This window comes from Lithobates pipiens, unplaced genomic scaffold, assembly GCF_037356315.1.
Source record: "Lithobates pipiens isolate NorthernLeopardFrog02 unplaced genomic scaffold, aLitPip1_a1.2 Scaffold_157, whole genome shotgun sequence".
Classification (NCBI taxonomy): domain Eukaryota; kingdom Metazoa; phylum Chordata; class Amphibia; order Anura; family Ranidae; genus Lithobates; species Lithobates pipiens.
In genome coordinates this window covers 3228626-3241688 of record NW_027507746.1, presented here as the reverse complement: position 1 = coordinate 3241688, position 13063 = coordinate 3228626, and positions in this window count along the sequence as shown.

Sequence of the window (13063 nt, the reverse complement as noted above, 5' to 3'; positions counted from 1 at the left end):
ATACCTGGGGGGTGTGTATAGTATGTGTAACAGACCCTACCGGGACTGAGGCATTTTGAGAGGACTGAATGCGAGCCTATTGCAGACTGATTATGGGCCCTGGATTTTAAGGGGCACAGGGTGAATGAAAACCCCACAATAATCTGTGCTAGTCAGATTCAATGCTGTATATATGTATATATAATGTGTGTTGTCTCATGCTGTTGGGACACACACTGTCAGATGCTAATGTCATGAACTCCAGCCACCTGTCTGTTGGCTTGTATAATTTAAACGAGTCTACTCTGGCTTGTAATAGTATTCCACACATTGTTGTTTGGGCTAATTAACCCTGTGTTGATGTTTTTGGTAATGTTTATTGAATTGTTAGTGAGCTAGGAGCCGAAAAGTCTTATCCCTCAGACAACTAGTCTGGGTCAATGATTAGACAATTAGCTCATGCTAATTAGGTTAGGTTTTAGTCTTCTACTCTATTATAAATACTTGGCATTTTGGTTCTAATAAATGAGTCCATGTTGAGCAGCTAAGCAAGTGTCGTCTTGTTTTGTGCTTGTGAGCGGTTGGAATATCTGATATCTATATTCAGACTTAGGAAGCGGTATACTGATGGAAGCACTCAAGCGGAGTGTGGGATCGGTTCTGTCACATTGGTGGCAAGCAGTGGGATGCTTCCTGCAGTCTCGGACATCCAAACCTCCACTGGGATCCATGCTCAGGATAGCAGACTTAAGTCACCTAAGTAGAGATATGGACCTGGCATCAGAGTTCCTGGGGCTGCTGCGGATCATCCTTTCAGCATACACCAGGACTGTGTCTGAGGATGAATACCTGGAGCTCAGGCAGCGGATTCGGGTGGAGCTCTGGATTGGAGCTCTCCAGCTCGCTGGTATAAAGCAGAGCAAGTGCTTTCCAACCCAAGAGCAATGGGCCAGTGACCAACGGGCATTGCGGATGGCATTCCTGGGAGAGTGGCCCCAGGAGCAATGGGTGACTGAGTTGGACAGGCTGGTCCAGCAGGAGATTGAGCTGGACAATCATTATCGGGCTCTGCAATGGCACGTGGAGCAGGGATATTTAGGGGAGACAACAGAATGCTCTCCGGAGGGATATGACTTTGGAGGCCCTGGATTGCTGTGGGAGAGCCTTACAGATCGTTTTGTGTTTGGTGATGAAGGGGAACCTACCCTCGAGGACCTGCGAGAATATAGAGAGGCTATGCTCGATCTTTCAGGGGTCTCAAAGCTTAAACCTGATCTGGACCATTTGTTAAGGAAGGAACAGCATCTGGAAAGGGCATACAGGAAACTGCTAGAACACGCTCAGCAGCATGCCAGAGAATCGGCAGTGAAAACTCTGAAGATTGTCATCCCCAAACCTGAAGTTCTGACAACAGGGCAGAGTTCTGCTAACTTCTGCCCAGCACCAACAGTGGCTTCGGCCTTCTTGAGAGAAGAGGTAGTCGGCCTTTCTCCCACAACACTGACAGGGACATGTGATTTTCTGCCAGCAGCATCTATGGAGTTACAACAATCTTCTCCAGCTGAGGATCTGGTAACTGAACAGAGGGTCCAAGACCTCTGTCCCACAGTTTTAGCAATTCCAGAGACTGGGGATTTAATAGAAGTTTCTATAGAGGAGGAACCACCTAGCAAACCCCCAGCAGAAGTGCTGGCAACCGGACAGAGGGTCCAAGACCTCTGCCCCACACCTGCTGCAATTTGGGAGGCCCAGGGTGAGGAGGTGGCAGTCTATCACGAGCTGCAGATCAGGTTCCAAGGAGAGGATGTAGTTGTCACCTCACAACTGCAGCTTGATCTGGTGTCTGTGGATGGGCCTGTGGTCTCCACTAACAGAAAACCAGCAGAAGTGCTGGCAACCGGGCAGAGTGCTACCAACCTCTGCCCAGCACCGGTAACAACTTTGGAGTTCCAAGGATCTGGGGCAGTCAGCCTCTCTCCCCAACAGTTAGCTGGAGCAGATGATGTAGAGAAGCTCCTGAACTGCTGGCAATGGAACAGAGCACTGCTGGCCTCTGCCCACAACAAACAGAGGATAGATTTCCTGTAAAGGTAGATGGGACCTCAGTCTCCACCTGTATACCCCAGGGATTCTGGACAGTAGGCCCAGATGCTCAAAAGCATGACGAACTGAGCCCAACCACCCTGGGGTCTCCTCCTGTGTTAGTCTTCTGCCGAAAGGGGAGAGATGTGACGGGAGGGCACATGAAACCCAGAATCCCTTGGAAAGGTTGGGAAACCCATGTTTCAGCTCCCCACATAACTCTTATGTCTAAGTCACCCTATGCCATCCAGATGCAGGGTGAGTGAGAGAATATATCTTGGATTACTTAAAATATAAGTAATATTTATCCCCAGTATCTCCCAGGATATATGTAAAGACTATTCTTAGGTTGTTAATTCTGAACAATACACAATCCTTGAAAGAGCTGATTACATTGACCTCCAGAGACGGACTGTCTGGTCACCTAGGCTGACTTAAGTGCTGGGGTAATTAACATGTTAATTGTGTAATTGTATTTTAAGTTGTTGCTATAGGGGAGGGGGGAGTATCCATGAGCAGCCCTACCTCGTTATCTACCCCCTTGTGTAAAATGTGTATAAAAGTCTGTATTCTGTCCAATAAAGAGTTCAAGATTCTACAAGCTATTTACGGCTAGACTTATTCAGTGCAGCTATGAGAATATATTGTCTGATAGTCAGATTGGAGGAAGCGGGATATACTGACGGAAGCACTCAATTGGAGTGTGGGATTGGTTCCATCAAAGTCCACACACACTACATACACACAACTGTCATCACAGGTAAGTACACACACTACATGCACACAACTCGCAGCACAGGTAAGTTCACACACACAACTCCCAGCACAGGTAAGTACACACTACATGCACACAACTCAAAGCACAGGTAAGTACACACACATTACATGTACACAACCCTCATCACAGGTAAGTCCACACACACTACATGTACACAACTCTCATCACAGGTAAGTACATATGCACACTACATGCACACAACTCTCATCACAGGTAAGTACACACACACACACACACTACATGCACACAACTCTCATCACAGGTAAGTCCACACACATTACATGCACACAACTCTCAGCACAGGTAAGTCCACACACACTACTTACACACAACTCTCATCACAGGTAAGTCCACATACTACATGCACACAACTCCCAGCACAGGTAAGTAAACACACACTACATGTACACAACCCTCATCACAGGTACGTCCACACACACTACATGCACATAACTGATCACAGGTAAGTACACACACACACTACATGCACACAACTCTCAGCACAGGTAAGTACACACACTACATGCGCACAACTCTCATCACAGGTAAGTACACACACATTACATGCACACAACTCTCATCACAGGTAAGTACACACACATTACATGCACACAACTCTCATCACAGGTACGTCCACACACACTACATGCACATAACTGATCACAGGTAAGTACATACGCACACTACATGCACACAACTCTCATCACAGGTAAGTACACACACATTACATGCACACAACTCTCATCACAGGTAAGTACACACACATTACATGCACACAACTCTCATCACAGGTAAGTACACATACATTACATGCACACAACTCTCATCACAGGTACGTCCACACACACTACATGCACATAACTGATCACAGGTAAGTACATACGCACACTACATGCACACAACTCTCATCACAGGTAAGTACACACACTACATGTACACAACTCTCAGCACAGGTAAGTTCACACTTACTGGAATAAAGGTTTAAAAAAATACTGCACTATGAAAAGATGTGTTCTACCCAGCTGCCAACTCTACAGAAGACTACACAGTAAGATGCAAAAATTAAAACAAAAAAGTGTGGCGCTTAGGTGGCAACAAACCACATGAAACAGTAAGGCACTAATTCAAGAAAAGAAAATTACATACACTTCAAAAAAAGGAAAATATGTGTCAATTCTGTTATATATCAAGAGATCTTACTCCCAGGTGGAAGAGTGCATGAACCTCATGCACACAAAAGGTTAAAGTAAATACAATTAATTTAACATATACAGTCCATCAAGTGAACGTCTAATAGTCCTTGAAATGTGTAATATCAATCACAATTCCAAACTGGAGGTGATGTAAAAAAGGTGAAATTCAACTTCTGCTGTGTAGAATAATACCACCACCACCGTGATAAAGAAGGGGAGAGGAGGCTTACCAAATGACGTGGACTCAGAGGAAGGCTTACGCCTCTCGAGTCATATGGGCCTGTAGGTTAGCAAACCAGATAATCATACATCTAGTGTGTAATCTCCCGCAAGTCTTCAGGTCATGAAATCATCCGTAGCGATCGTCCTATAGTGCTCATCCCACGAAAATAGGGGGCTCAGGTATCAAAGACCATGGAAGTATTAAACTAGCATAGCGTGATAACGTTTTAACATCCAATTTATTAAAAATTCATAAAATTACACTCACATTTGGTTCAATCGTAATAACATAAAACAGAGTAGCGATGTCTGTAAGGGGGTCCACCCAACGCGTTTCAACTAAACAGTCATCCTCTGGGGTGTGGACCCCCCAAACAGCATTGCTTATTAGTACAAAATGACCCCAAAATAACCAATGACCCCGGAAAGCACTTGTCACTTTCGGTCACATGTTCCGGAAGTGTATATATTAAAAACTCCTCCATATATATTTATTATCCTTACATATAGCATCACCCCCATCAGAGATGTCCACCAAATATCCAAAATATAAACAAGACTGAATATTTGGATATGAAAGATTTTCCACATCTTGGGCATAAATTAGCATCCATCCTGTGTCGTAACCAAGCCTTGTTCTGATCATGAGCCCTGGCCATCACAGTATATAGTATGCCTGTGAAGTGCCACGTGTTTCCCGTGTTTAGAACAGTCCCTGCACAAAATGATATTTAACGGAAATAATGTCATTTCAAACTGCTTGCGGTTTTAATGTTATATCTGGTTCCTGCAATATGGTTGAAAATCATTGAGAAAAATGGCATGGGTAGCCCCCCCTGCCCATTACCAGCCCCTTTGGGTCTTGTACGGATATTAAGGGGAACCCCATACCCATATTAAAAAAAGGGAAACTTCCGGTTCCGGCGCCGCATGGGCTAGCTGCGTCTCAGCTTAGCTCCCGCACAGAGCTTCACAAATCGGCATATAAAGCCTCCTCTGGCGGATCCACAACCCGATACCGGACCGGTGTGTCCCCCCATTCGATCCCCCTGGCATGGATCGCTTTTTGGAAAAGCCAGGGACCCGGTCGTACGCGGCCGCGGCGGCGCCTCCGGACCGGCCGCAAATCGAGCCCCCGGCTTCGGCCTACTCCGCTTCAGCGCTGCAGGCCTCAACCCCGGATCTCGCAGATGCAGTTATGGAGGTAAGCGGGAACACCTCCCACGCCTCCCCAGCCCACGCCGGACCTCCCCAACCTCGGGATCAAGCCACTGGGCCCCCACACCTCCCACGTGGGGAGGCCAATCTGACATCCCCTGGTGGAGACGGCCACACCGAGCGCATTGCCAAGGCTGTGGCGGCCTTACTGACCCCCATGATCACGGCCTCGGTCGAAAAAGCCGTGCAGGCAGGGATGCAGCAAATTAAGGCCCAGCTTACTGAACATAACACCAGACTAAATGACCTTGAGCACCGAGTCTCAGAAGTGGAGGATGATTTATTCCAGTTTCAGGCCACAGAACGGTCCCAGGACAAAACTGTACAATACATTATCCAGAAATTAGACGATTTAGAGAATAGATCCAGACGCTCTAATCTGCGATTTGTCGGTGTCCCCGAGGCTCTCCCTACGGCTGAATTAACCGATTTCTGCTCCAAACTTGTACCAGAGGCCATGGGTCTTCCAGGTCCTTTCGTAGTGGAAAGGGCGCACCGCATGGGCGCTTTCAACGCTGATCGCAAAAACCCTCGCCCGGTTATTGCCAAGTATCTTAACTATGCAGATAAGGCCAGTATTCTACAAGCGTTCCGGCAATCTCCCACCTTACTGATTGATGGTGTTAAAATCCTAATTTTTGCGGACTACTCTATTGAAGTATCTAAGAAACGTAAAGCCTTTCAACCAATCTGCTCGGAACTGTTTAAAATGCAGATCAAATTCTCCCTGGCATTCCCCGCAGTTCTACGCCTCAAGTCCCCCAAGGGGGAACAACTTTCCTTCCAGGACCCTACCGAGGCAGAAACATTTCTGCGCTCTATCCGCTCGGACGTCTTGCCAATTACACCATCCAAACAGGCCTCGACACTGCGTGCGCTAGACCAGAGGAGCCCCAGAAAAGACTCACCGAAGCGCTTTAGGGCATCTGCACCGGATCACCGGCTCCGCAACAATCCACGTTGAAACCTCTCTTGTTCTCCCACTGATGATTTGCTTTTTTCTAACATTATCTGTTCCTCCGTAGCCTGAGTCACGAGGCCTTTGTCTCTCCAGCTCCCGGTTTTGGTCTCCCACAGGCCATGGAGGACTCGGACACTGGGCTCCGCAGACATCATGTTCCTCCGACCCACCGCCACGGTTCTTCTGTATGCTCAATTAGGGCCACTCAGGTTATATTTGGTAACGATTTTTTTTATTGTTTTCCTTGTGTCTTTTCTTCTTTTTTGTTTACTGTGTTACTATATTCATGCAAGTTGTATTCCCTCGAATAGCTATGTCTAGTCTTGCACTACTATAGTCACCACGGTTTTTCAGAGTTGTCATGATTTCACTGTGTATCTTCTATCTCCCACTGCCTATCAGCCGCCCCGCAGCGAAATTCGTCCCCGAACTATCTGTTTCACTGAGATTCTTCGTGACGATCCGCTGGCACCTCTATTTTCCCCCCTGGGGCTCTGTCAGGGGAGCGTACCTATCTACACAGTGAACTCATGCGGAAAAAAGTGAAGTGTGTTTTTTTGCTTACTTGTTTGGTTATTCCCTTATTTACGTTGTTTTACCCCTTTGGGTCTCCCGGTCCCCTCTCCCCCCCTCCCCTCCTCATTGTTCACCGGGGCTCCCCCCCCTACATGTTTAGATCCCTCATACAAGGACCTCCTCCCCTGATCCAATCATTCCATTGCATAGGCCATCTGATCTCTGCAACGCCCTATACCCAGCACACCAGCCTTCCATACCCCCAACAAAAGCCCCTCTTAGAGTAGTCTCTTGGAATGTCCAGGGCCTCCGCTCCCCGCATAAGAGGATGAAAGTCCTACAACATCTTAAACGTCTTAAGACGGATATCGCCCTCCTGCAGGAATCCCACTTACTTGAATCTGATTTCCCTCGCATGCAAAAGTTGTGGGTGGGCTCTGTACATGGAGCGGAGTCTGTGGGACGGAAGGCTGGTGTCCTGCTCTTGATCAACAAAAACCTCCCATGTACTGTCCTATCTTCTACCTCAGATGTCAACGGCCGTTTTCTCACTGCTAAGCTTCGGCTGGGTACTAAAGAGCTGTTCGTCACCAACGTCTATGCTCCTAATAGTCCTACTGGACAATTTTATAAGGAACTCTCTACATGGTTACTTGATTTCACTCACCTACCCCACTTGGTAGGTGGTGACTTCAATGATGTCATGCACCCCTCGTTAGACAGATCCTCTCCCAAGTCACCATCCTCGAACACGACCGTCCATAATCCTACCTTATTCGCGTCCACCATGGATTCGTTACACTTAACGGACCTATGGCGCCTCTCACACCCTTCTGACCGAGAATTTACATTTTACTCCAACCCTCACAGATCTCTTGCAAGACTAGATCACTTTTTTGGGTCTGACGATCTCTTAGGCCTCATATCCGACACCGAGATCCAAGACATTGTGATCTCGGATCATGCTCCGGTAGTAGTCACCCTCGATAGATTAGATCTACCTCCTCATCCTAACCTGTGGCGTTTCCCTGCCTTCCTAAACAACAACTCTGACTTTCGTACGTATCTAGATAAGGCCTGGGCAGAGTACTCGTCCACAAATGCCCCCCACTCCGCTGACCCAAACCTCTTCTGGGACGCTGGTAAGGCGTTCCTCAGGGGACGCATCATCAGTTATGCCACATCTTTTAAACGCCACGCTCTCCAACACTACAAGTCGGCCAGTGCCAGACTTCACGCTGCCCAACAGCAGCTATCCTCTGCCAGTTCCCCTGCTCATCACGACGAATGGGTCTCTGCCAAGTCCAATTTTGATGCCTGGGCAGATACCCTTGAACATACAAAACGGGCCCACCTAGATGCCACCTTCCACAAATTCGGTAATAAGGCCGGAAGACTTCTGTCACGGCTCTGTAAAGGTAGCCATCGCCCTACCCACATCACCGCCTTATCTGATCATACGGGTCGCACACTTTTTACTCCACAAGCCATTAACGAGGCAATGTTGAAATTTTACACTAATCTTTATGCCCCGGACCCCATAGTACAACAGAAGGCTCGACACTTCCTAGACACCCTGCTCCTCCCTTCAATCTCTCCTGACCAGTTGGACACGCTTAATGCCCCCATCACTCTCTCTGAGATAGAGTCCACCATACGACATCTCAACTCCCACAAAGCCCCCGGTCCAGACGGCTTCACCAGCGATTTTTATAAAAACCACATTGACATTGCGGCCCCCACTCTTTTATCTGTTTATTCAGCTATCTGGGCGGGAGGCCCATACCTCCCTTCGGGGAATCAAGCTATTATCAAACTGCTTTCCAAAAAAGGAAAGGACCCATTGCAGCCCGGCTCCTACAGGCCTATATCTCTCCTAAATCTGGATGTCAAAATCCTTTCAAAGATTGTTGCCACACGTCTAGCCGACATAATGCCTCACCTGATCCACTCGGCCCAATCGGGTTTTACCAAAGGGCGAACAGCCACTCTAAATATCCGTAAGGTTCTATTGGCCCTGGAAGCGGCCAAACAAAACCCTAAAGGGTCCTATGCTATTATTACGTTAGACGCCGAAAAAGCCTTCGATAATGTTAGCTTCGATTGGCTCTCGCTAACCCTCTCCAAACTAGGCTTCACGGGCCCCTTCTCCCACCTCATAAACTCCATGTATGCCTCCCCCACTGCTAGCCTGGTGGCGGCGGGCCTCCTTTCACCTAGCTTCACGCTTCACAAGGGCACCAGACAGGGCTGCCCATTATCCCCGCTACTTTTTAACATCGCTCTTGAACCTTTATCCAGACACCTAACTTTTAACGCCCCACTACACGGCATAGACATAGGGGGTAAGGAGCTCCGCACATCTCTGTTTGCAGATGATGTGCTCATCTTCACCTCTAACCCAGCAGCTGACATCCCCACTATCAAACATGTGTTTGACAATTTTAGGCTCTGCTCAGGGCTTCGCATTAACTATTCTAAAAGTGAAATTCTTCCCATTGGTTCCCATTCCACTCCCTCCTGGTCCACTGACTCCTTATTCTCGGTTGCCCCCTCCTTTATTACATATTTGGGTATTAAGATTGGGAAACTGCCCTCTTCGTTGTATCATCTAAACTACCCCCCTCTGTTATCGAAGATCTCCCAAGAATTGACCAACTGGATGGATCTTCCCCTCTCGCTCCTGGGAAGGTGCCACCTTGTAAAAATGGTCAGCTTCGCCAAACTCTTATACCCTATGCAAACGTTACCGCTTTTACTTAAACATAAAGATGTCACTTCATTGGACTCTGCTATTTCGAAATTTTTGTGGCGTGGCAAGCGACCATGTATTGCATATAAAAAACTGTACCTTCCCAGGGGCAAGGGGGGTATCAGTCTACCTAATGTTAGATTGTATAACTTAGCATGTTTACTTAGAACTGGTCTGGACTGGATCTCCTGCTCATCTCGTTACTCCAACTTTGATTTGGAATCTGCTATGGCCCACCCTTTCTCCTTGCCTGCCCTGTTACATTGCCGCTGGAAATCTGTTCCCCTCCCCTATCAACACAACCTTGTTCTCAGGGACACTGCGATAGCCTGGAGAGAATCCAGGAAACTGGCCAACCTCCCACCTTTCATCTCCCCTCACCTGCCTATTCAAGGAAACCCGTGTTTTTCCCCAGGCCTCCACTACAAGGCATTTTCGTCCTGGTCTGCTCAAGGTCTTTCACTTTTCTCCTCAATGTGCGACCCGTCCACTGGCAAACCTCTCCCTTTTCAATCAGTGATGAACTCATTCTCCATTCCTTCATCGCATTTCCTGCACTATCAACAATGTGTCAGCTTTCTCACTCACTGCTGCAAAGAAGAACGTCTCCGCTTCCAACCCAGTTTCATGGATCAGTTGCTACGAGATAAGTGCTTTAAAATATCGGATATCTATAAACCTCTTCTGGAACGCTCAACGCCGCCAGCCTCCAGCACTTCTATTGCAAACTGGTCCTCGGACCTCCCAGACCCCGACATTGTCAACAAGATCTTGCTGGGTCTCAACAAAGTCTTGAAACTCACACCCAACGAAATTTGGAGGGAAACACAACTCAAAATCGCCCACAGGGCCTACATCCCGTTTCTGTCTCCCAAAACAAAACTGGACGGAGCATCCTGTCCTCACTGCAAAGGCCCTAAGCCATCTCTCTTCCACCGCTTCTGGTCCTGTCAAACAATTGCTGCCTTTTGGGACAAAGTCATTGCTTATATTTTCGATGTCACTCTACTGAAACTACCCAAGGAACCTCTGCTCCTAATCTTCGGTTACTGGGACCCTTTGCTGCTACCATGGTCCTCTTCCCCGGATACTGGTCATACCTTGAGGCCTCCTATCAAGTCTGCTTTGGTCGATTGGATCTTGCTATGTCTACTTATGGCCCGTCGCCTTATACTTCGCTCTTGGATCTCGTCTCCTGGCCCCTCGACCTCTCGACTTTTACAGGACCTGCTTTCTCTCATGCACAAGGAGAGGCTACTAGCCGATTTTTCTCATGACTCCCAGAAAAATGCCTTTTTCGCCAAATGGAGCTTGTTTATCAACGCATCCATGTCCTCACTTGATCAACGAGCTTTGGATCGACTGTCTTTTATATACAATGACTTGCGACACTCCTAATGTGTCCTCAGTATATGCTTGTCTACCCTGACTGATGTGGCCCTTTACTGCCCCTCAGGTACCTACATTGTGATCTCTGCTTTGCTCCCTTTTGTATGATTATGTCCTTGTTTCTAGTATGTACGCCCCTCCCCCCCCTCCCTTTTCGCTCCTTCCTTTGTCCCTCCCTGCCCTCCCTCCCCCCCCACCCTTTCCTCTCCTCCTTTTACCTGGACCTGTATAGGTTTCCCTAGGCACCTTCGCCGTTAGGGAGCCGATATTAATACCCTCCCTATGTCAAGTTCAGAACGGTTCTTGATCCATCCAGCTGGTCCCCACTATTTCAAGTTGTTACTGTTTGTTGAACTTTCTGCTGTGAATCGGTCTCCTTCTTTCACAGGGCATGCCCTGGATGTGTTCATGTATCCTCCTTATCTCTGTTACGTGCCTTAATGTATACCATTGTATGTTCCTTATTTCTTTTATTTGAATAAAATTTATTTGAAAAAAAAAGAAAAAAAAAAAAAAAAAAAAGGAAATACGTGTGGCCCCCAGGCCCTATATACTCAGAACAGCAGTATACAGGCGGTGCAAACAAGACAGGGACTGTGTAGATTTGTTGCGTTAAGTTGAATCTGTTTGTAATTTTCAACTGGTACATTTTTAAAGTGTAGCTCCAGTCAAAAAAACTATTTTTAAGCTTTTTGGAAAACATAGGTAAGGGTTATCACCCCTGTATAATTTGTTTTGCCGTCCATCTTTTTTCATCTCACTTGCTGTTGTCTCCTTCGGTTTGCAAGTAGGAGATGTTTGTAAGTTGGATGTTTGAAAGTAGGGGCCTGCCCTATATGCTCTGCAGAAATGGCGGAACAAGGTGTTGGTTTTGCCACAACATTGTAAGCCCTCACAGTGATTCTTGGTGGGCGCTGGAGCGCCCTGCTGTGAACGATTATATCAAGAATTGTAATTACATGCCATTGTTGAACAGTGGTAAAAAAAATTGGGCCTTTGGTGGTTGTGGTGCTGGTGCCACAACACTATAAGTCCTCACAGTTACTCTGGGTGGGCACAGGAACGGTCCCTCCTGTGAAATATTATATCAAGAATTGTAATTACATGTTCCATTTAAACAGGGGCTGAAAAATTGGGCTGCTGGCACTGGTGCTGGTGCCACGACACTGAAACCTCTCCCATATACTCTAGTTTTAGTGCAGGAATTAGCCCTGCTGCAAAGCATTGCATCAAACATTGTAATTAAACGCCCCTGTTAAACAGGGGCAGAAAAATTGGGCCTTAGGCACTCGTGCTGGTGCCACGACACTGCAACCTCTCCCATATACTCTAGTTTTACTGCAGGAATTAGGCCTGCTGCAAAGCATTGCATCAAAAATTAGAATTAAACGCCCCTGTTAATCAGGGGCAGAAAAATTGGGCTGATGGCATCACCCAGAACCAAAAATGTTCTTCCAACATATCAGCGGAGGAGGAAGAGGATAGACAATCAACATAACAGGACAGTCACTCAGCATCAGCATAGGCAGTCTTGAAGGGATGTGATATTTAAAAAAAAATATTCGGTTACATCAGCTTCAGGTGCTTGGGAGCTGTGGGGGATCCAAGACTGATTCATCTTGATGAAGGTCAGTCGATCAAGTGATTCGGTGGACAGGCACACCCTGTGATCGGTAACAAAGCCACCAGCAGCACTGAAGGCGCGTTCCGAAAGAACGCTGGATGCAGGACAGACCAGTAGCTCAATTGCATACTGTGCAAGCTCTGGCCAGTGATCCATCCTCGATACCCAGTAAGCCAGAGGATTTTCGGTGGGAAAGGTGTCCAAGTCTGACCTTGCCCCTAGGTATTCCTGCACCATGTAAATCAGACGCTGGCGATGGTTGCTGGAACCGATCATACCTTGGGGCTGCGGACCAAAAAATTGTCTGAAAGCATCGGTCAGACGGCCACCTTCTCCACCGCACATTCTG